Source organism: Bicyclus anynana, chromosome 7 (genome assembly GCF_947172395.1).
Source record: "Bicyclus anynana chromosome 7, ilBicAnyn1.1, whole genome shotgun sequence".
NCBI classification, from domain to species: domain Eukaryota; kingdom Metazoa; phylum Arthropoda; class Insecta; order Lepidoptera; family Nymphalidae; genus Bicyclus; species Bicyclus anynana.
Window position 1 is genome coordinate 5,110,357 of NC_069089.1, and position 21,537 is coordinate 5,131,893.

Here is a 21,537-nt window from a genome sequence, read left to right on the forward strand (position 1 = left end):
CTAAATTATGAAGAATTCGACAATCTAGGGTTAAATGTTGCCTGTTCAGTTCCACTTAAAACTACAATTTTCGTGCGTGCCAAATTGCTAGTTTACCTAAGTTAGTTAAATGAATAATCGGAATTATTAATATGTAAACTATATGTAATTTTCAGCGAATGGGTGTAAAAGATAAACCCAGATAGGGACTAGTCATCACATCCGTCGTCCTTCGTTATGACACGGGTTTTTGAGATATCTCATGACTAACTAATGTACGAGTATTTTTGCCCTTCTTTGTCGTTAATTTCGAGTATATTTTATTCCAAAACGGAATTAGATAATATTTGATGTAATCTTTTTATTACATTTTAAAATAATGAATACACTTTACTAGTAGTTTTTGTCTGACATCTATCTGTGATATCTACAAACTAACTGACAAACTTTGAGTTTAGGAGATTGTAATTAGATAATCTTAAATGTTTATAATATAAAAAGTTCCGTTAGTTTTAAGATAACAGTATGGGTATACAGATACGGAAATAGGCATCTAGATTGCGGTTGCATTATAGGTCTTAGGTTTCATGTTCAGAGGTGATGAGTTATTGTACGATATATTTCAATCATATAGAATGACGGGTTGCGGTTGTAACTGTCCCTTTATTTTTAACCTACAAAAGAAGGTGATCAATCCAAAGTAGGTATTTGCGAGTGTCGTCCATAAACAGAAATTGTCTATGGCAAAAAGTCTGACATTCTTTTTCGTATGATTTTAATTTTATTAAGTAATTGCACTTCAGTAAAGATGTAAATATCTAAATCTCCATTAAATTTCTTCGAATCATCACTTATATTTATTTATTGAACCGGTTTAGACATTCATATTCTGTTAAGCCTACTCAATGTGATATTACGCCTGGCTGTTTTAGATTATTAACCTGACTTAATGTCAATGGTACAATTATTATCTCTGTTCCGTTATAACAGAAACCAAAGGTTAAGCTGCGCATGAGTTGATCGAAACATCAGTCGTGTATTGTAAAACTTGTACGATTAATTACTTTGACGTGCATTGAATACGCAATGTATCAGTTTTTGAACTACCAATATCTGTAATGTGACTCACTTAATATTATAACAAAGAGCTGACTCGATTTTTGATATGACATGGCTTCCATACTTATTATTTTTATATTATTATTATTATAGGCTAAAATTTCTGTTGATTGGTGAGTTGCGCTGAATTTGAAATTATCGACAAATATTTTTCCTCTGTTCTTCATTGGTAGGAGTACCCAACTACGTTCTTATACTTTTCATCCGATTTTGACGAAACTTAATTTTCGGTGTACATGCGCAAAATTTCTTTTTCCGAGTTACCGTAACGCTTCTCAGGTAAATATATAAATAATCATTTATTTCGTCTTTAACCATTATCAAATAATTAAGTGTAATTAATTCTAAATTTGTTAGTTAATCAGATAGTCATTTAGTCATTAAACACATTGATATTTTTATCAAATTCCGAAGAATCTTCTTGAAAATCAAATAACCTAATGAGCAAAATATAACAGCATAATCATTAATAGACATAGGACTGGCTTTTGGCTTTACAAACTTCACACGTGCTAAGTCAACATGGTGATGTTTCAAAAAAAAATGTTGTTTGAACTATCCATATTTAGGAATGACGTAAATCATGTATTAATTAGTGTCAAGCGTAACGTTGCATTATTTCTCAGAAGAATCAACAGCCTTTCGATTTTGCGCAATCTTTGCTAGAATCGGTCGAGATTGTTGATCAGCCATAAAGAAATCAATAATAACCGGTTTTGTAACCGATATTGAGAGAACCGATAAAATTAGACATGTTACTTAACAAGATTTTATTGTAAAAACAAATAAGGAATTTATTTTATAAAATTTATTAATTTGTAGATGTAGATCTAAAATTTTACTTATGACTTGTTTAACTGACTGAATTGCAGTTATTTTCACACATATTTTGGGCAGAGTTGGTTCTCAGCAATATTACAGCGTACGTTTCGTAGAATACTAGATATCCACTTAAGTGGGATAAAAAAAAGGCAATAATGATGACTAGATAGACATTGACTTAATTTGGGGCGTTTGTTGGTTTTGGTATACGAGTAAGTTAAATTAAGGAATAATAAGTTTTATCACACTTGTTAAGTAAAATAAATCGTTTACGAATTATGAGTACAATGTTATTTCCCTCATCGGGAGATGAAAGAGCTTTGCCTTATAATAATGCATGAGGATCGTTCTCTAAATGGATCTTGTTATAGTGCATGGGTTATCATATGCTCGGGTTAGCAACGCAGGTGGCGTGCACGCTGCGTGACAAGAATCCCTTGTTTGTGACCTGTTTAAGATATGCTCATTGCCCGTGCGATGAACTACATTCTGAATGTATTCGTATTGACTGAAATGATGTGTATTTTCTCTACTCTCTCGTATTCTATGTTATTCTTCGAATATTTATCTAGTATTTTAACCTTTCGATTCTTAAAGCGATTCTCTTTGCTTCAATAAAGTGATCTCGGAAATAGTATTTTTAATGATCTGGAAAATTCGTTTTGAGACGTTCAATAATTTTTCGTGTCAGAACGAATGTGGTTTTCGAGTATTATAATCTTAAATTTACTCGACAAACACATGAATTATGGTAAGCAAATTTTTTGAAATTTAAAAATACCCTCCTGTAAAATAGTAATTTTTAAGATATAATGTTATTAAATCAAAAAGGTAAAATATAAATTTATTTTGACTTGTAGCAATAGCATGTAAGATTTTCGCGCACATTTCATACTTTCTCAAGAAAAATGTATTTTCAATAGGTATCGAATTCTATTCAGACATTTCAATGATCTTTTGAATAGTTCATAAATATTAAATTTTATCTGTTTGACGCTATTGTGATAAATTGAAGATTTGTTGTAAAGTGCCAAGGTCTGTTATTATAATTATAATAACTCAAAACAAAATATTAAATTAGATACTTATTTTCACAATATTGAGAAACTAACGAACAAATAGCTTGTCTATGAGACAGCTACATTTATTGAAACGACTAAATCCAGAATATACCTAAGTTTTCAAGTAGATACCTAATCCTGATTTGCAAAATGTACTTTTTTAACATAGAGTAGTAAGCATGGATTTACCTGACACTGATAAACAAATACCTAAACAGTTAAGCTCTTTAAATAATATTAAGAAAGTCATAAAAGTCAATCGGCTTACTATTATGGGAAAGGTTTTAAAACCATCACATTGTTTTCTGGTCGCGTCTTGTGTATTGTAATTTGTTATTTAAATAAGTTTCGGGAATTCGTATTTTTACTCGGACTGAATTTGAATGGATAACGTTTAAAAACAAAGAGCGCTAAGCAAGGTCTTTACAAAAGAGGTACCGGTGAACTTGAACGTGGGAAAAGAAACATATGGTTTTGAGAATGTAATCCGAGGATTACCTATCCAAACTTTAATGAAAAATAATCAATTCTAGTACGGGTATCACCAAATCAGGTGCCTACTTTATATATTGAAGAATTTACTAAACTACAAAGTTTAAAAGACTCTTCATCAAGTTTTTACTGTCAAGGACTCTTGAAACTTTTATAAGACTTTGATTCTTGAAACTTTTGTAGGACAGCGGTAGCGATATAGATCGTAATTGCTTAATTTCTACATTAGTGAACCCCACTCATAGCCCTGTGCATTGACATTGAAGAAATCAGTGGAAAAACGATTAACAAGCCAACGACTTTAATTTTTGTTGTTTTAGCTACGCGCACAAAAGTTTTTTCGTCATTCCAAAATCGTTTTTATTTTAATTTAAAGGTGCGGATAAGGTATATCCTTATTACTAATTGAGTGCTTAAGTAATTCAAGTTGAGATATAATTCTTTTGTTTCGTTCTTTGTCTGCGATAGAGTAAAATTGAAAGATCATATCCAAAAGAAACTTTGTATGTAGGTACAGTGCAATTATACTACAGCCTTTCTTGATGAGTAGTGTTTACTAACAAAGAAATTAGAAATTGAGGTAGAAAACGCCTGTCATTTCATAACTTATTTATTTTAAATTATAAATGATTTGTTTTTAAAAATGTTATATAAAATATATTAACCATATCTAATTGTTTAAGCTTATTAATCAAATTTATTTTCATTAATTTACGAACAAGTTAATTTTAGTTAATATTTGTGTGAAATGACTAGTGATTTATACCCTCATTTTTAATTTGTTAGTTAGTAACATCAAGAAAGACATTATGTAGTATAGAGATGATCATTTCTTTGGAGAAAGAAATTGATGTGATATATCATGGAATGATTACAAGTAGATTTTCTACGATGCAAAACTTCTCTTCTCTAAAACATAATTTCATCATATAAGGAAAGCGTGCAAGTCCAAGGATAAAGTTTCTTAAGTCGAACGATATCACTAAATAGGTAATCAACTATCGCAAGTTAATTGACGATGACAAGGTCTACCAGAGGATATTACAGAAAGTCACTTACACAAAAGCAAGTTAAGGTTTTATTATTACCATAGAGAATAATAACTAGATTTGTGTAATGTTAATGATTATGATTTCATTTCTAAAAAGTTTCGACTCAATTTCGGTGAAATCTGTATTGTTTTTAATGAGCTTAATTATTTTATCGCTTCTAATGACTTTTTTTACACAATTACTTACCAATTTAGAACCTTTGTGTTGATCGCGTAAAAGATTACGATTCACAGCTATAATTACCTACATAATAATGAATTTTTTTTCGTATTTTGTATTATAACATTGTTAAAAATTAAAAAAAAAGACAAATAAATGAATGAAACAGACTTCGAAGAATTCAGAAATACCTACCCATGTAATAATATTTACGTTATCTATGTCTTTTCTATTCACAAAGTTCTCGGTAAAGGGTCGGCAGCGTCGCATCCCCGTCCTGCAGGTAAATGAGTGCAGCCGCTACCTGTGGGATACTTAACACCTCGTAACTTGTTTGATTCATAACCTGTATACTGTACGTCATCTCCATCCGTCATGTTCTAACCGGCCGCCCTCACAAGAAAGCGGGGCAAATAAAAAAGCCTCGGATGACTGTGCACGAAGCTTTTGTTCCTGCACATGCTCGCACGTATGCCGTCTAACTGCATTCCGACGTCGTCGATAGCCGCCGAGCGTGTCCCAATACGTTCTGAGCTTTTAAAACATAGCTTACCTTTTTGAAAAAGTAACTGTTATTTTTTTTTTATCCCGCCGAGAGTTTCGTAAAAACCGCGCGCACACCTCCCGTAATACACAGCACAACAAACACAGCGGCGCGTATTGCACGTAGTCACGTCAGATTTACGTCATGTTATTCGGGACGCGTTTGAGTTTGAGATTAATTTTTTTTTAAAGTAAAACGAGTGGCAAAGGTGCCCTCCGCAGTGCACGCCAGCTGCTCATGGGTCGGGAACGCGGACTGGAAAGCGCACTCGACTCGATCGGCTCGAGCGTCGACTCGCGCCTGTATCACTACCGAACGGCAGCGTATGCGCAGCGGCCGTCTCTTTCGCGCCACAGCCTGAAACGGTACCCAAGTCGGCCGTCTCCCTCACCCCCGGGCCTTAGTAAATGCACAGTAGTCGGTCTCGACAATCCATCGGGGAACGAGTTCTGTCCATCTCGACTTCTTGCGTTTTCTCCGTGTCGGGTGTTTTCAAAGTTTTGTACGCCAATTTAAAGCGGTTATGAATATGATCACTGATTGCAACGGGTGGGAAATTGCTCGCGGCTTTTAATTAATACATTGGTCACTCCTATTATGTCAGCATGAAATGTTAATTCTGTTCTCCATCTTTGTTTTTCGCACCTTTTTCATCTTCGAAGTCTTATCCTACCTTTTGTGATGGTGATTACCTAATCGCTTCGTCTTGAATTATACGAATAGCTATTAATATAGCTAAAGGTTTTATACCAGAAATGGACAAAATAATTTCAGAATTGTATCCTAGGGATGGCAAGTGGAATAAAGGAAGGCAGGTGAAACGTTGGGAGGATAATTTTAATAAGGTCGCCGGTTCCAAATAAATGAGAATGGCGACGGACAGAGAAAAGTGGAGATCGATAGGGGAGGCCTATGTCGCAGGATAAGCTGCGACTAATTAAGAACTATCTATATACTTAATGTAAATGTAACTAACCAGCAGGTAACTAATAGGCTTATTTTATTTAGGTTTGATTCTTACTGTACTTAAAGCAGTGTAAACTCCATAATTGGCTACCGTACTTACCTATGGTATAGAAGCATAGGCTTTCATGCCATAGGAATATTGACAAATTTCGAGTCTCCCTAAAATGAGGATTGTCTAAATATCACAGGCTCTCGGTCCATTTGTATAAATTGCGCGAATAAATCGGCACTTTAAATATTTTATTGGCAAGTAAACTTGCGATTCGATCACAATAGTTAAGTATTACTATTGTGATTGTGTAACGCAGTTCTCTCAACTGTTACTTTGTAAATATGAACATTCGTCTAATATATAAAACTGTCATGTTTTTGTTTATCCTCCGAAACATTTGGACCGATTTTTATGAAATTTTGTGTCAGGTAGATCTGAGAAGCGGCTAACATCTATTTTTTATACCTATACTAATATTAAGAGGTAACTTTTGTGGTGTTGTAGGGGGTAATCTGTACCAATTTTAAAAATTCTTTTACAGCTAGAAAGCCACGTTATTTGTGAATATCATAGGCTATATATATTTTATCTATGCATTCTCACGGGACCAGGAACTACGCGGGTGAAACCGCGGGACATCTTTTAGTAAATTATAAGGTAAAACAACGTTTGCCGGGTCAGCTAGTCTTGTATAATTTACCTTACAACCTTTTATGTCTTAAGTAGGTATCTATGTACATTAATCTAATTGCATGTTGATCGTGATAATATTTTTTCTCACTCCAACAATAATTACTATCGACTTATCTATTACGTCACAAGTCTGAACTGTTTGAGCCTTTATCATAAATGCTGTATTAATAAATGTGCAATTAAACATTATAAATACAAGTGTTCATTCTCGCTCAGCGTTGCGGACATGCCATCACAATTAATAATCTTCTCTCCAAAGAGGTCTTGTCTGGAACTAGGGTTGCCAGGTCGGCAAGCAAAATAATCGGACAGACTAGTCAGTTTGGCCGGACATTAGGGTGAAAAGGTCGGACACTCTCATCGTCATCAACCCATATTCGGCTCCCTGCTGAGCTCGAGTCTCCTCTCAGAATTAGAGGGGTTAGGCCAGTAGTCCACCACGCTGGCCCAATGCGGTTTGGCAGACTTCACACACACAGAGAATTACAAAAATTCTCTGGTATGCAGGTTTCCTCATGATGTTCTCCTACACCGTTTGAGACACGTGATATTTCATCATCATCTACTTACCCTCACTCGTTTGTTTTTCCGGACACGCATTCAAAAAGCCTAACTACGAGCAGTGACGTGCATAATGTTTTTAACTGGGGTATGCACTATACATACAAATTGTACAAAATGGATAAAGCCTCCTAGAAATACAGGTTCGTAATAAATCCTCAGGGTATGCATTGCATTTATGCATCTATGAAGTGCACGCCACTACTACGAGTATGTCCGGCTTTATCCGGACGCCTGGCAACGCTATCTGGAACTGAGGTCAGCCGCACTGTCATTGGCTAGGCATTTTGACCGCTTCTACCTGTGCCCGAGATGTTTCTTTTTTTATAAAAAAAAATGAAATCGCATGGCTCATACTATTCAAGGTTCCGTCCCGTATAATTTTGTGACAATTTTACTTAGAAATTAATTAAAAATTTGACTAGAGCCAAGGAAAAGAAAGGTTCTGTATTTTGACACGAGTGTGTCTATGTTCTTCCATTTTTAGAAAAAGTGTTGATTTGATTTGTATGAGATTTTAGTTAATACATACTTTCAAAGCTCACACATTGAAATCAATAAAGAAAAGTTATACGAGTAGTAGGAATATTATACCTATGTAGTATATTCTCAAACTATTTGAATAAAAAATCAAACTGTGTCATGTTAAATTCAAAGTTTATTTAATTCTCTGTTAATTATAAACTAGTTAAAGACCTTACTTTGTGCGCGTGACTTCAGGATGTTTACTATCCAGCGGGAATTCTTTGGTGTTTCGGGAAAAGTATCCTTTGTGTTGGATTCCCGATTATAATCTATTTCTGTGCTAAATTTCATCCAAATCTGTTGAGTAGGTTTTGTGTGATTGCGTGACGATGATATTAACTTCTGCCATGCTTAGTAAGTACCATATTAAGATCTTAATAAACGAAACCAAAATACAACACATCGGTGTCCATGAAATACGATATCCTAATTAATTACATACCGACATAATAGTGTTACTTTGAAGTCCGCAATAAATCTTGGACAAATGTTTAACTAATGGCTTTTAACGTCCAAAGTTCAATGTGCTGAAACGCTACCAAAACTTGAATTACCAGTTCGCCGCTGTCGTGCTATCTAGACGTCTGACTAGCCTTATCTGAGATTTGAGCTCCGCTGTGTGTGATGCAACAGCAAACTTTTGAACTCGATCTGCCTTAACGTGGCTTTAACTAAAAGTTTTAGGATTTTAAAGACTCGCTAGATTATTTCAAACTTTTATTTTTAATTTGCCATGTTAGCCCCCATTCGCACGTGCGCTTTTTTAACGGACGTTAAAAAGCGCGTTAACGTCTGAATTTCAAGAACATGTGTCTGTCATATGTATGCGCTTTATTCCATCACTAGCTGGCGCCTGGGCCGAGGTTTTCTCAATTGGTCCAGGTCTGGGCTTCGGCCATGGCTAGTTACCACCCTACCGGCAAAGACGAACCGCCAAACGATTTAGCGTTCCAGTACGATGCCGTGTAAAAACCGATAGGAATGCAGATTTTCGTCTTCCTCCTAACAAGTTAGCCCGCCTCCATCTTAAGATCTCATCATCACTTACCATCAGTTGAAATTGTAGTTAAGGGCTTGTAAAAAATAAAAATAAAATAAAAAAAAGGTCCCGCGGTTTCTCCTACTCCGTTCCCATTCCGGTAGGAATACTGTACCTAATAAAATATGACCCATGACACTCACAAATAAAGTGGTTTTTTGGTATTTTTTTTTCAAAATTGGTTCAGAAGATCCAGAGATTTACCCCTAAAACCTCACAAACTTTATCTCATTTATAATATTCGTATTGATATCAAAAGAGCCAATTAAATAATTAATCTGTGGATTTTCACTGTCAGGCATACCATTCCATAATTTCCTTATCTGTCCAATATATACGTTTTACATGACTTTCCCTTCGTCCTGTAAACTTAGCTTATTTGTATAAGCACTAACTTGACGTTATTCTACGACTTGACTTGTACGGACTACTTTCCTGTCACTGCCGATCCAGTTTGTTTTAATTAATTGTATAATGCATTTTTTTTGTAAGAATCGAAGCGTTACATCATATATATGTACGTATTAACACGATCGATTCGGACCACTCGCGACATCAACTCGGTGTCGCCCGAAACTGGTTTGGTCACCTTTCTGCTGCAACTTGCAGGCTTGAACCAAATATATTCTTTAAAAAAAGTTTTAATTGCTCTTTTAATGTGAATTTGTAGCTTTTTAAATTCTAGCCCAAATTACAACACTATAACATAATGAGTTTAGGCTGCGGCAGTGAAAGAAGAACCACATTGCGTCATAATGAGGTTTTACTTTTAAGACCGTAAGCCCTCATTCGCACGAGAGTTTTTTTAATAAACGTTAAAAAAGCGTTCAAATGCAAGTAATGCATTCACAAGTATATATGTTCACACGTCAGCGTTTTTAAAACAAGACGCTTTTTTCGAGCAGTGTTGCATTCTCAATTTTGGGCGTTGGAATCTTCATTTAACTTCTTACTATATTTGAACGCTTTTTTAACGTCCGTTAAAAAACTCTTGTGCGAATGGTGGCTAAATTGCTGTGAAATGAAAATTATTTTCTTTTTTTCTCTCCTTTAGGTAAAACCTTATTATGACGCAATGTGGTTCTTCTTTCACTGTAGTCTATACTGCTTGTAGTAGAATTGTGTACCATAGTCTAATGGGCTTGGACTATTAAAGCTTAACGTGCTTTTAAAGCTTGTTGCGTGTTTTAACACGTCATTAAGTTTAACTTAAATTTATTTTGAGAAATATGGACCAAATATGAAAAAAAAAAGATTCTGACGAATCGATAACCTCCTCCTTTTTTTGAAGTCGGTTAAAAATACTGGAGTATGGAGGATATGGAGAGGAATAATGATTTGGATCTACGAGTACATTGATTTGCTAAATATTTTTGAGGGCTATTAAAGTAAGTAAAGTATAATAAGTAAAATAAAAGTATAATAAGTAATAGATATATATAAATATAAGTTGTGTCGTCGTATCTTAAGGGTCTTCGCCGGCGAAGACGATGTCCCCGATTTCTTCCCGAACTGCCCTCTAAACCGAGGTCCGAGTCTCAGGGGAGACGCCCTTAGAGAGTCGTTCCGCCCGCTCTCTGCTTCTGCCTTCGGGCCCTATCAGGCGATGCTTCTGCCCTCGTCCAATCCCTCTGGTGACAACGTTGAGGTCTCATTAACGAGCCTGCGGCACTTACACAATCAGAAAAAAAAAAGACGGCGTATCTTGTCAATCATCACAAACGCATCTGTTGTTATTTTTAACTATAGGCAGAAAACGTTAAAAGAGCGTTCAAATATAGTATAAAGTTAAATGAAAGTCTATTTCCAACGCCAAAAAATTTAAAATGCAACACTTCTCGAAAAAAAGCGCCGTAGTGTAAACATACTATATACTTAGGAATGCGTTCCGCCCATCTACACTGCTTCTGCCTTCGGGCCCCATCAGGCGATGCTTCTGCGCTCGCCCAAACCCCCCGGTGACGCCGCTGAGGTCCCATAAGGAGCCTACGGCACTTACACAATCAGAAGAATGCATTTGTTGTATTTGAACGCTTTTTAACGTCCGTTAAAAAATCTCTCGTGCGAATGAAGGGTTAAGGCTTGATAGTTCAAAACATTGCAATTGGCAAGTCTTACATGCCTTGCAAAAAGAACTTTTGCATTGCACAAACGTTGCCAAAGAATTCAGGTTTCGTATGATATTCCTTTCTTTACATAAGTTACGTTTTAAACGCTTGTCCCGTTTAATATAAAAATGTCGTTGAGCGTTCTACGTTGCCAACAGATTTACAACTATCCGTGCATTGTAATAAGGATCGTATTACATTGTTTATGCAGTTATGCAGATATTTGCCTGTTACTACGTGACTAGATTGAAAGCTCATTCTACAATGGCGGTTACGTGATCGATTATCATCTTATCGTCCAATTTGACTCCTCAAATGGTTATATCTAACATATCATTAACATCGCGGCACTATATCAAGACCGTTTTGACGTTGGAAACCTGTGAATGTCTGAAAATACGGTGTTTTTGGGTTATTCCAGTGTAATTGCAATAATATAAAAATTTCCAGTAAAATTTATATTGCATTAATTTTTTTACTCATTTGTGAGGTTCGTCTTTATGATCTCATAACGAAGGAATCTCTCTTAAATATTCAAAAATCATTTACATTCGTTATACAAATTCATAATTATCAGAGATATCTCAATATTACTCTTAAATCTATTAAAACCTTATTTCAAATGTGAGACTAAAAGGGTGACTAATGGTTGGCGTCTACATATCTTCATTGTACGTATCGGACGCATCGAATCAAACGGATTTCGGATTCTTTGTTGTAAGTCATCTATGTGCGTCCACTGATCCGCATCGTACGTATTGCACGAATATATCGTAATATTAAATCAGTTTGATGCGATGCGTCCGATACTTACGATGCGGATTTGCGGACTCCTACCATAAAAGTAGATGTTTTATTACTATTAACGATTGCCGTAGATTTTATATTTGTAATGTTTTGAAACGTCGTTTTTCTGCGCTGTCTTAACGGCCTTCTTATATTGCCCATACCTTAGATACGCAAAGTGCGTAGCGCCGGGAGTCTCAGAGTGAATATCGACAACAAAATTACATTATACTTATTTCTTTTGGCTACAATAAATCAATATGTAGGCGCGCATTTTTATAGAATGAGTCATTGGGAATGGAACCAATCCAGTTTTTAACTTTGCACTTTTTCTCATTATATCCGAAACTAACGGACGCCACGCGTTTCGGCCGCGTAGTTCTCGTTCTCGTGAGAATACAGGATTAATATGTAGCCTGTGTTACTCGGTGAAGATGTAGCTTATAATGGCCAAAAAACTTTATAAAATCGGTCGAGGTGTTTTTGAGTTAACTCGTAACAAACAACCAAAAAATTAAATCTTACCTATTTATAATATTCGTGTAGATATGCATAATCTCAACATTTGCACCTCCGCACATGCATTATGCTTCAACAGGTTTCTTCAAATATATTATCATCAGTCTATATTTAAATGCTATAAGTCACAAGTCTCACTACTCCAGGAAAGGGGGACTTAAACCCAACATGTGCTTTGGCGGGACTGAACCAAGGGGAATATCACTTTCAAACTATCTAACATCAGACACGTGTCTACTAAGAAATTCTTGGATGGAGAAAATACCCATTATTTTCATAGCGCCCGCCCTTGGGATTCAAACAGAACATCAAGACATCTGTACTTACTGAAATTTAAAAATTTGCTAAGTCGTTTGTGCTTCTCTTAAATGTAACTCGATGCTGTTAATAAGCATCTTAATAGAACCTGAAACTTTTATGTAACCCATACCCTTCCTATCTGCTACTTAGTTCGTCTTTCGTCGTTATCAACCCATATACGGCTCACTGCTGAGCTCGAGTCTCCTCTCAGAATGAGAGGGGTTAGGCCATTAGTCCACCACGCTGGCCCAATGCGGATTGGCAGACTTCACACACGCAGAGAATTAAGGAATTCTCTGGTATGCAGGTTTCCTTACGATGTTTTCCGTCACCGATTGAGACACGTGATATAAATTTTTCTTAAAATGCACACAACTGAAAAGTTGGAGGTGCATGCCCCGGACCGGATTCGAACCCACACCCTCCGGAATCGGAGGCAGAGGTCAGAGACATGGCATGCACCTCCAACTTTAAATATCACATGTCTCAAGCGGTGAAGGAAAACATCGTGAGGAAACCTGCACACCAGAGAATTTCTTAATTCTCTGCGTGTGTGAAGTCTGCCAATCCGCATTAGGCCAGCGTGGTGGACTATTGGCCTAACCCCTCTCATTCTGAGAGGAGACTCGAGCTCAGCAGTGAGCCGAATATGGGTTGCTACTTAGTTAGAAGATCCTTATCCCAACAAATCAGGGACCAACTATACTTCTCATCAAAAAAATCGAAACAGTCTGCCTGAACAGTACTTGCGGACGGTTTCGATTTTTTTGTTAAATAATGTTGTAAATTCCTCAGAGTGCTTATACGGATCTTTAGCATTTACCAACGTAAAACGTGATCGTGAGGAAAAGTCCAGTTTTTTATTTAAAAAAGTATACGTGCCTTAGTTCAACGTCTTGGTTTTTTAGGTGCAATGCTTAATACTTGGAATCCCTGTGATTCATAATAAAATATTCACATCGTGTTGGTACCCGTTTGCAAGGTTTCGTTTTATTACTTGGAATTAAATGTATTATACGTTTTGAACTTTGAATATTTTAGACCACTTTATGAATGTATGTCTGGCTATTCTGTATTAAGTGGTGTGTGTGGAAGGGTGTGGATTTCCATCCTTACAATTTAGCTTCCGTCCGCTTCCGTCTTAGATTGCATCATCACTTACCATCAGGCGAGATTGTAGTCAAGGGCTAATTTGTAAAGAATACAAAAAAAATATTATTTTATAACTTCGAACTCATCGCTATCTATCTCTATCTAATACGATACTATAGAATGAGAAAGAGAGAGAATAGCGCTGATTGAGTGGATTAAAAACTAAAAACTAAACTGACATATCTTTTTTTTTCATCATCGTACCGGATCGCTAAATCGCTTGGCGGAACGTCTTTGCCGGTAGGGTGGTGACTACCCACGGCCAAAGCCTCACACCAGCTAGACCTGGATCAACTAAGAAAACCTCAATCGGCCCATCCGGGGATCGAACCCAAGACCTCCGTCTTGTAAATTCACCACGCATACCACTGCGCCACGGAGGTCGTCAAAATCTCATTTTAGGAAGACAGAAACTTCGTCAGCCTATGCTCCTACCATAGGTAAGTAGCCAACTATTGCGTTTATGAGGTTGTTTTTTACGGCCAAGCCGCACTCAATTAATTTATAGTTAAACTGACATGTGCCCCGCAGTTTTACACAAATAGTTACCGTTTTCATGCAGATAAAATATAACCTTAGTTTTTTTTTTTTTTTTTTTTTTTTTTTTTTCGTAGGGGGGAAAATCCTCATGGACACCCATGTTGGGTAGTGCCGGACTCTTACCGGCTAAAAACCCCTCCTACCTTCTAGACGTTTGGTGTTCCTGCCATAAAGCCTACCACCAACGTCGCGAGTCTTACTTCCCATTCTCTCTTTCATCCTTCTCCTTGATCTTCATTATAGTGTCCAGATAATTCCTAACTATATTCCATTTCTCACTGCATTCCAGCATTATATTTATTATATTATCTGCTGTCATCTCTTGTCCTAGGTCCTTCGATACTTCCTCTCTTTCAGCTCGGAACCGAGGGCAGGAAAAAATTGTATGTTCTGCATCATCATTGGGGTCAATGCAGTACATGCAATTGGAGCTCTCCGTTTTTTTGATGCGTGTTGTATACTGCTTAAAGACCCCATGACCTGTAAAGCACTGAGTCATTCCGAATGTAATGCTCCCATGTTTTCTGTTTACCCAGCTCTTAATATTCTTGATCAACCTGTGAGTCCAACGACCGTTCGCAGATTGATCCCACTCCTTTTGCCACGCCTCTAACGTCTTTTCTCTGGCCATACTTCTTTCCTCTGGCATTTCTATCTTGTATGTTTTTGACCTTTCCCGAGCCAGAAGATGGATCGGAATAAGATTTGCCAATACAAGAGCAGCATCAGTAGAAATGGTTCTGTAAGCGCAGCATGATCTTAATGCCATGGTTCTCTGAGAGCTCAGTACCATTTTCCTGTACATGTCTTTATCCATGGCCGTCACCCATATAGGCGCCGCATACATTACCACAGATTGCATTGCCAAAGCTAATGTTCTCCTTTTTTGTGAACTTGGTCCTCGAGTGTTAGGCAGTAATGAAGACAATGCTCGGGTAGTTTTATGGGCCTTTTCACAGGCCAAATTTAAGTGCTTGCTGAAGTTCAGCCGTGAGTCCAGAGTAACACCCAGATACGTTACAGTGGGAGTGGGTACCACCGGTGTACTACCGCACGTGAAATGGATATCCGCACGTAGTCTTCTATTAAAGATAATGGCCACAGTTTTTTCCGGAGCAATTTCTAGCCGATTATGCGTCATCCATAGCATCACACTATACAGGGTCTCGTTACCTTTTCTTACCAGATCTATACTATCTTTAGCAGTCACTGACACTGCTAGATCATCTGCATAGCAGACTAATTTAACCCCCTCTGGAACATCTATTGACATAACATCGTCGTATAGAATGTTCCACAGGGTTGGGCCGAGAACGGAACCTTGAGGGACACCACCTCCGATAGCAAGTTTGGTTTCCTTGTTAATTTGAATAGCTCTCTGCTCTAGATAGTCTATAATGCTATTTACTAAGTACTTGTTAACCTTTTTTATTTTTAGTTTAGCTATTATTTTTACCCAAGATGCCGTATTAAATGCATTTCTCACGTCTATTAAGATCAAGCCGTTCCATTGGTTTTCTACTTTGGCAGCTCTTGCATATGATACAACTTGCTTAATAGCGCCAATGGTTGTTCTACCTTTTCGGAAGCCAAACTGGTTATCATTGAGACCACCTTTTTCGTCTATATCTCTTATTAGTCTGCTATTTAGGAGAGTCTCGTAAACCTTAGCCAGAATATTGATCAAGCAAATTGGTCGATATTTAGTAGGATCCGAGGGCTTCTTCTTTGGTTTGTCGATCAGAATAAGTTTAGCTAGTTTCCAGCGTTCCGGAAACTTCCCACTTTCCAGGAGTCCGTTGAATAGTGTGAGAAAGTAGGTAGAATATTTTAATATGACTCTTTTTACGACTTCTGGGGGCAGAGAGTCAGAGCCTGGCGCTTTTCCCAGTTTTATTTTATTTGCCGCTCTCTTGATGTCCCCCTCGCAAAACTTCAATCCTTTTAGATCGTCTCTGTCTTCATTTACTTCTTCTATATTTATTCTCTCTTCTTGTGTTGTTGTAAAAAGCTCTTTGAACACATTAATCTTTTCTTTGAGAGGTAAAGTTCTTTTTGGATTTGGTAGTTGGAGTTGGCTTTTTACTATTTTGTAGGCTCCACCAAATACGTCATCTTCTAAATTGTCACACATATTGCCCCACTTCAGTTTTTTTGCAGAAATTATTGCCCATTTCAGTTCATTTTTATGGATTTTATAGTCATGCTTCAGATCTTCTCTTCTTTGAGTATTCTTACATTTCTGAAACTTCCTTCTTTTTATTCTGACATCCTTTATTTTCGCCTGAATACTTTCAGTCCACCAGTAAGGTAACTTATAATCGACGTTACATCTGATTTTTGGGGTACTTTCCTTGAAAGCTATTCCTAGAGCATGGTCACATTCCTCATGATTTATTTCCTTCCCAAGTATTGTTTTTTCAAAGATTTCAAAAAAAATATCCATATCAGTCTTTCCAAACGTATATTTTGGTTTGTCTTTTATTTTTTCCTCAATCTTAGTTATGATGATTCTATGATCACTCATAGGAACATCATCCTCGAGGACTGACCATGTAATATTCTGTGTGGGCAAGTTATCACTTACAATAGTGAGGTCGATGTATGAGACTCCGTTTGGGCGTACGCAGGTTGGCACTTTTCCGTCATTGAGAATGTTGAGCTCTAGGGACTGCGTCCACTCCAGCAGGTCAATGCCTCGTTTTGTTGTGTCTTTACCTCCCCAACAGACGTGTTTGGCATTAAAGTCCCCAGTTATTATAAATTCGTTTGTAGGACATGCCAGCATCCTAATGTCATATTGGATGTTTTCCAAGTGGGTTAAAAAATCCTCATGGGTACATTTATTTGGGCTAATATACACACTGTATATGGTAGTATTTTTGGTCTCCACACAAATAAAGCAACCCACAGTGCGGTAATTTAATATATCATATTTTTTGCTATAATTAATGATCATAGCACTTAAATCCTCACTGATATATTGATGTTTATTGTTGGTTTTACATTTTGCTAAATTTGGTTCGGTAAAGGCTATGAAATCGCACTTAGTTTCATACGCTACTATCATGGCCATATCGTGGGCAGTGATACTTCTGTTCGCGTTTACTTGGAGGACTATGAATTTGGTTTCTTAGAGAACTCCATGACGTCTCCTTTCTTGTTCTTTCTGGCTTTACTTAGGGCTAGCTTAAAGAATCTACACCTACCACTACCTGCTGGATGACCATTAATGTTGCAATGTGGACAGAAAGCTTCATTTGTGCAGTCTATGGCCTTATGTCCATCTTGAGCACAGTGGTGGCATTTTTGGCTTCTATCCACGCCTGTGCATTTTGGTGCTACATGGTCATATGCCCAGCACCGATAACATTTTGTAACGTCAATTCTTTTTTGAACTCTACAGATACTTAGTCCTATTCTAATTTTGACATTTTCCAAGATTTTATCTGCATCTTTTTCGTTAAGAACTATCGTCGCTATTTGATTACCATTTTTCATTGGTCTTAGGGATCTCACTTCCAGTTGATCTATTGATTGATCTATATTTGCGTCGCATATTGCTGTCTTAACTTCTTCTATGTCTGCTGTACTATCAATATCCCTAATGTGTAGTGTACTTTTTTGATTTTTGACAAGCATCTTCACGTTCTTATTTTGTACCAAGTCTTTAATAGTTTTGGACACTTCATCAGCATTTTCTTTTACTCTTACTAATACGTCGCCTCTATTCGTCTTTCTCACTCCTTTGATCTGTTCTAAAACCTCGCTTCCTTTAAGACCAAGTTTTAGCTTTTTTAGTACATGTGCATATGACTCTGTATCTCCTTTAATAAGTATAATATCTTCTGGTTTTCTCGCCGTATTTTTACTTCTTTCTCCTTGCATTCTTTTTTTCGTTCTCAGGAATACTGAGATCTCTGTAGTTTTAAATATTGCTTGGAGGATCTTGCGCATAGTATTAATTTCTATGCCCTGAGGTGCGACAATCGATATTTCCGACATACCGAAATTTTTTGCAATTTCTTTGATTTCTTCACATAAGTTATAAATATCCTGTTGACTTCTTCCGTCTTGCTTATATGGATCATAGAAAAAAACAATTACCCTATTTGTCTTAGTTTTGCTTTTTTCTGTAGTCAGAATTGTTACTGATTGCTCTATTATATTGTAACTCCCCCCTTCACAGATTATCTTGTCTCCTTCTAGCACTTCTGGATATCTATTGATCACCCTTTTTCCGACTCTTGACTGCACTTTTGTATTGTCTTCACAAAAGTATACCACATTGCTGCGGACATCTCTAAATATATCACCGTGGTCTATTATAACATTTTTAAAACTATCGTTTGTCCATTCTAGGTGAAGTTTCGGCAGCAGCTCGTCATAGTTCTTTAGTTCCTGGTCATTGAGATTGAATCTATTGTCAGGGATTTTATTTTTAGCGTATATGTAATCTCTTTCATTTCTTAATTCTTCAAATTTATTTTCGTAGTCTTCTTTAATACTTTTAATTTGAGTTTCTAATTCTGAGACGCGTAGTTCTTGTGTACTCTTGTACATATTAAAATCCTGTTGTAGTTCATAGAACTTTGCCATATCATATTTATATTTTGTGACTGTCTGTCTGACTAGGCTTGTTAAGTCCAATGCAAATTGTTTGATCTCTTGGTGAACTCTCTTATTCCCTCTAGTAAATTTTGCCAGTTCCTCCACCTTAGCCTTAATTTTCTTTAGTTCTTCTGAGGGTTCTATGTCGTTTGGTTGTACCATAGTAGGGCTCGATACTTTTTTCCTTTTCTTTGGCCGTTTTTCTTCTTCTACTCTTCTGTGTTTGATAAGTTTACTATCTTCGTCATCTTCACCGTTATCAGTATTTTCAGAAGCATCGCTTTCAATATTTGTTTCATGTTCTTGTGTTATAGCGAGTCCTGGTGGTGTTCTCTGTACTGTACCTCTTCTAGCGAAAGGGTCTTCAACTTTTTCAGCTTCCTCTCCTTTAAATGGCTTGATACATTTTGGCAAAACGTTGCCCCCCCCAGAATACGAGGGGCAGCCCCTTTCATCAGCCGGAGCTTCCAGGGGACGGGATTCTCCGGCGCGAGAATGCTCAGCGCCGGTACCCGCCTGGGGTATATGTTTTTTTTGTTGTGCTTCCATGTTATAAATCAAGATCTCTATAGATCTCCTCCTTCCCATCTTTCAAAGAAAAAACAGCCGCCCAATGTGGAACAGACGCTGACCAGACAGCCGCTCGCTCCGAGTACAGACGCTGCCTGGATTTGAGGTCTTCACCTGTAACCCTAGGCAGGGGACCGCGATATTCCCCGCAGTACTGGGACCCCCTCCGAACTTTGCCATCACGTGAGCCGGCCTACTGACTCCCGTGATGCCCACCCCCGCGACGTGGACGCGCCAAAGGAGATTTGTCCAAGTGAAACACAGAGAAGATGTCTCTGTCCTTCCTTGGACCGGGCTAACGGTCTTGTATGACCCCAAGACCGAGGGCCTAACCTTAGTTGCTCGGTAAAAATGTGTCTTTCTATTGGTAAAGGAATTTTCAAAATTGGTTTAGTAGATCCAGAGATTATCCATAACAACCTGCCAAACTGCCCGCCCGCCCGCTGGACTATTGACGTACCCATTCCTGTTAGTGTTTCCCGGTTAGTTGGAGGGGAATGGGAATATTGGTCTTATTTAAAAGGTATGGCAAATCTTTATAATATTAATAGGTATGTGCACCTATAAATTAAGCTTCAAGTTTGTGTTTCTTGTGCGGTTTTCCTTTTCTGCATATTGGAAATGGGTATTTACTTATGTGACTTACACACCTGTTAGACGTGTTCTTTGACATGGTTTGGCTACGAATTTAATTTCTGGCATTGAATTCGTCATCCTTTATATTTGCATTGTCATCTTGTGAAAAACAACTTATTAATCCTATGTAAGCATAAGTGTTATTGGGTTTTATAGCACGGAATCTTCAGTAGGTAATAGCGATAGTTTATGATGTTACACACCCACGTTTTGAAGGCTCGTAGCTATTAGTTATTAGTGTCATCACCATCAACCCATATTCGGCTCACTACTGAGCACGAGTCTCCTCTCAGACAGAGAGGTGTGTAGGTACGTGATAGCCAGGTGGATATTTACGTACGAACCTACGCCCTTCAAATTGAAGGCTGAGGTCTTCAATTTGAAGGGCGTAGGTTCGAATCCGGTCCAGGCTATGCACCTCCAACTTTAGAGTAATAATGTGCATTTTAAGATACCTATTAAATATCACGTGTATCAAACGGTGAAAGAAAAACATCTTGAGGAAACCTGCATACCTGAGATTTTCCTTAATTCTCTACATGTGAAGTCTGCCAATCTGCATTGGGCTAGCGTGGTGGACTATTAGCCTATGCTCAACCCTTCTCATTCTGAGCGGAGACTCGTTATTAGTGTAATTCGTGATTATTACCTAATATATCTCTCCAAAGCTCCAAAGCAGGAGTATTTAAAATAGTAACTTTTAAATTCCACCTTGGTGTACGTATTATACATAAACAATGCAAAAGTACAATGATATACCTACCTAGTCGACTTACGTATATATAAATGAATATTATGAAGAGCTAAAATTTGATTTTTCGTTCGTTTGTTACGGACTCAGGCTCTAAAACTACCGGACCAATTTTAAATATTTTTTCACCAACTATATAGCTACATTATCAGCGATTAACACAGGTATATTTTATCCCCGTATATCAAAGTGAATGGCAACTAGGAACATGTTTATACTTTTATCTAGGTACATTTAAAAAGAAAAGAATCGTCTACTAAATGTAAACTGCCCCCTGCCAAATTTCATTGTTGTACGTCAAATGGTTTTTGATATTTCGTGATGAGTGTCTTTCGCCTTTATATACATACTAGCGGACGCCCGCGACTTCGTCTGCGTAAATATTGATGTAAACTTCTCTACCCCTACCTTACCCTGCTCCTAAACCTACCCAACCCTACCCTACCCTTCCCCTACCTTACTCCTACCCTACCGCTAACGCTAACCTTACCCTCCCCCACCTTACCCCTACCCTACCCCTACCCTACCCCTACCCTACCCCTACCCTACCCCTACCCTAC

At 37.4% G+C, this 21,537-nt stretch overlaps 2 protein-coding genes across 3 annotated transcripts in view; one reads left to right on the forward strand and one right to left on the reverse strand.

Moving 5' to 3' along the window:
- The window catches only part of LOC112048847 (innexin inx3), a 31,448-nt gene extending 25,918 nt beyond the window's left edge, over positions 1–5,530 (reverse strand). The window contains exon 1 of the mRNA XM_024086529.2: positions 5,238–5,530. The gene's annotated coding sequence lies outside the window, so the exon portion shown is untranslated. The remainder of the gene's footprint in view (positions 1–5,237) is intronic.
- LOC112048846 (dedicator of cytokinesis protein 3) overlaps positions 1–21,537 on the forward strand; it is a 96,651-nt gene that overhangs the window by 33,899 nt on the left and 41,215 nt on the right. The window lies entirely within an intron of this gene.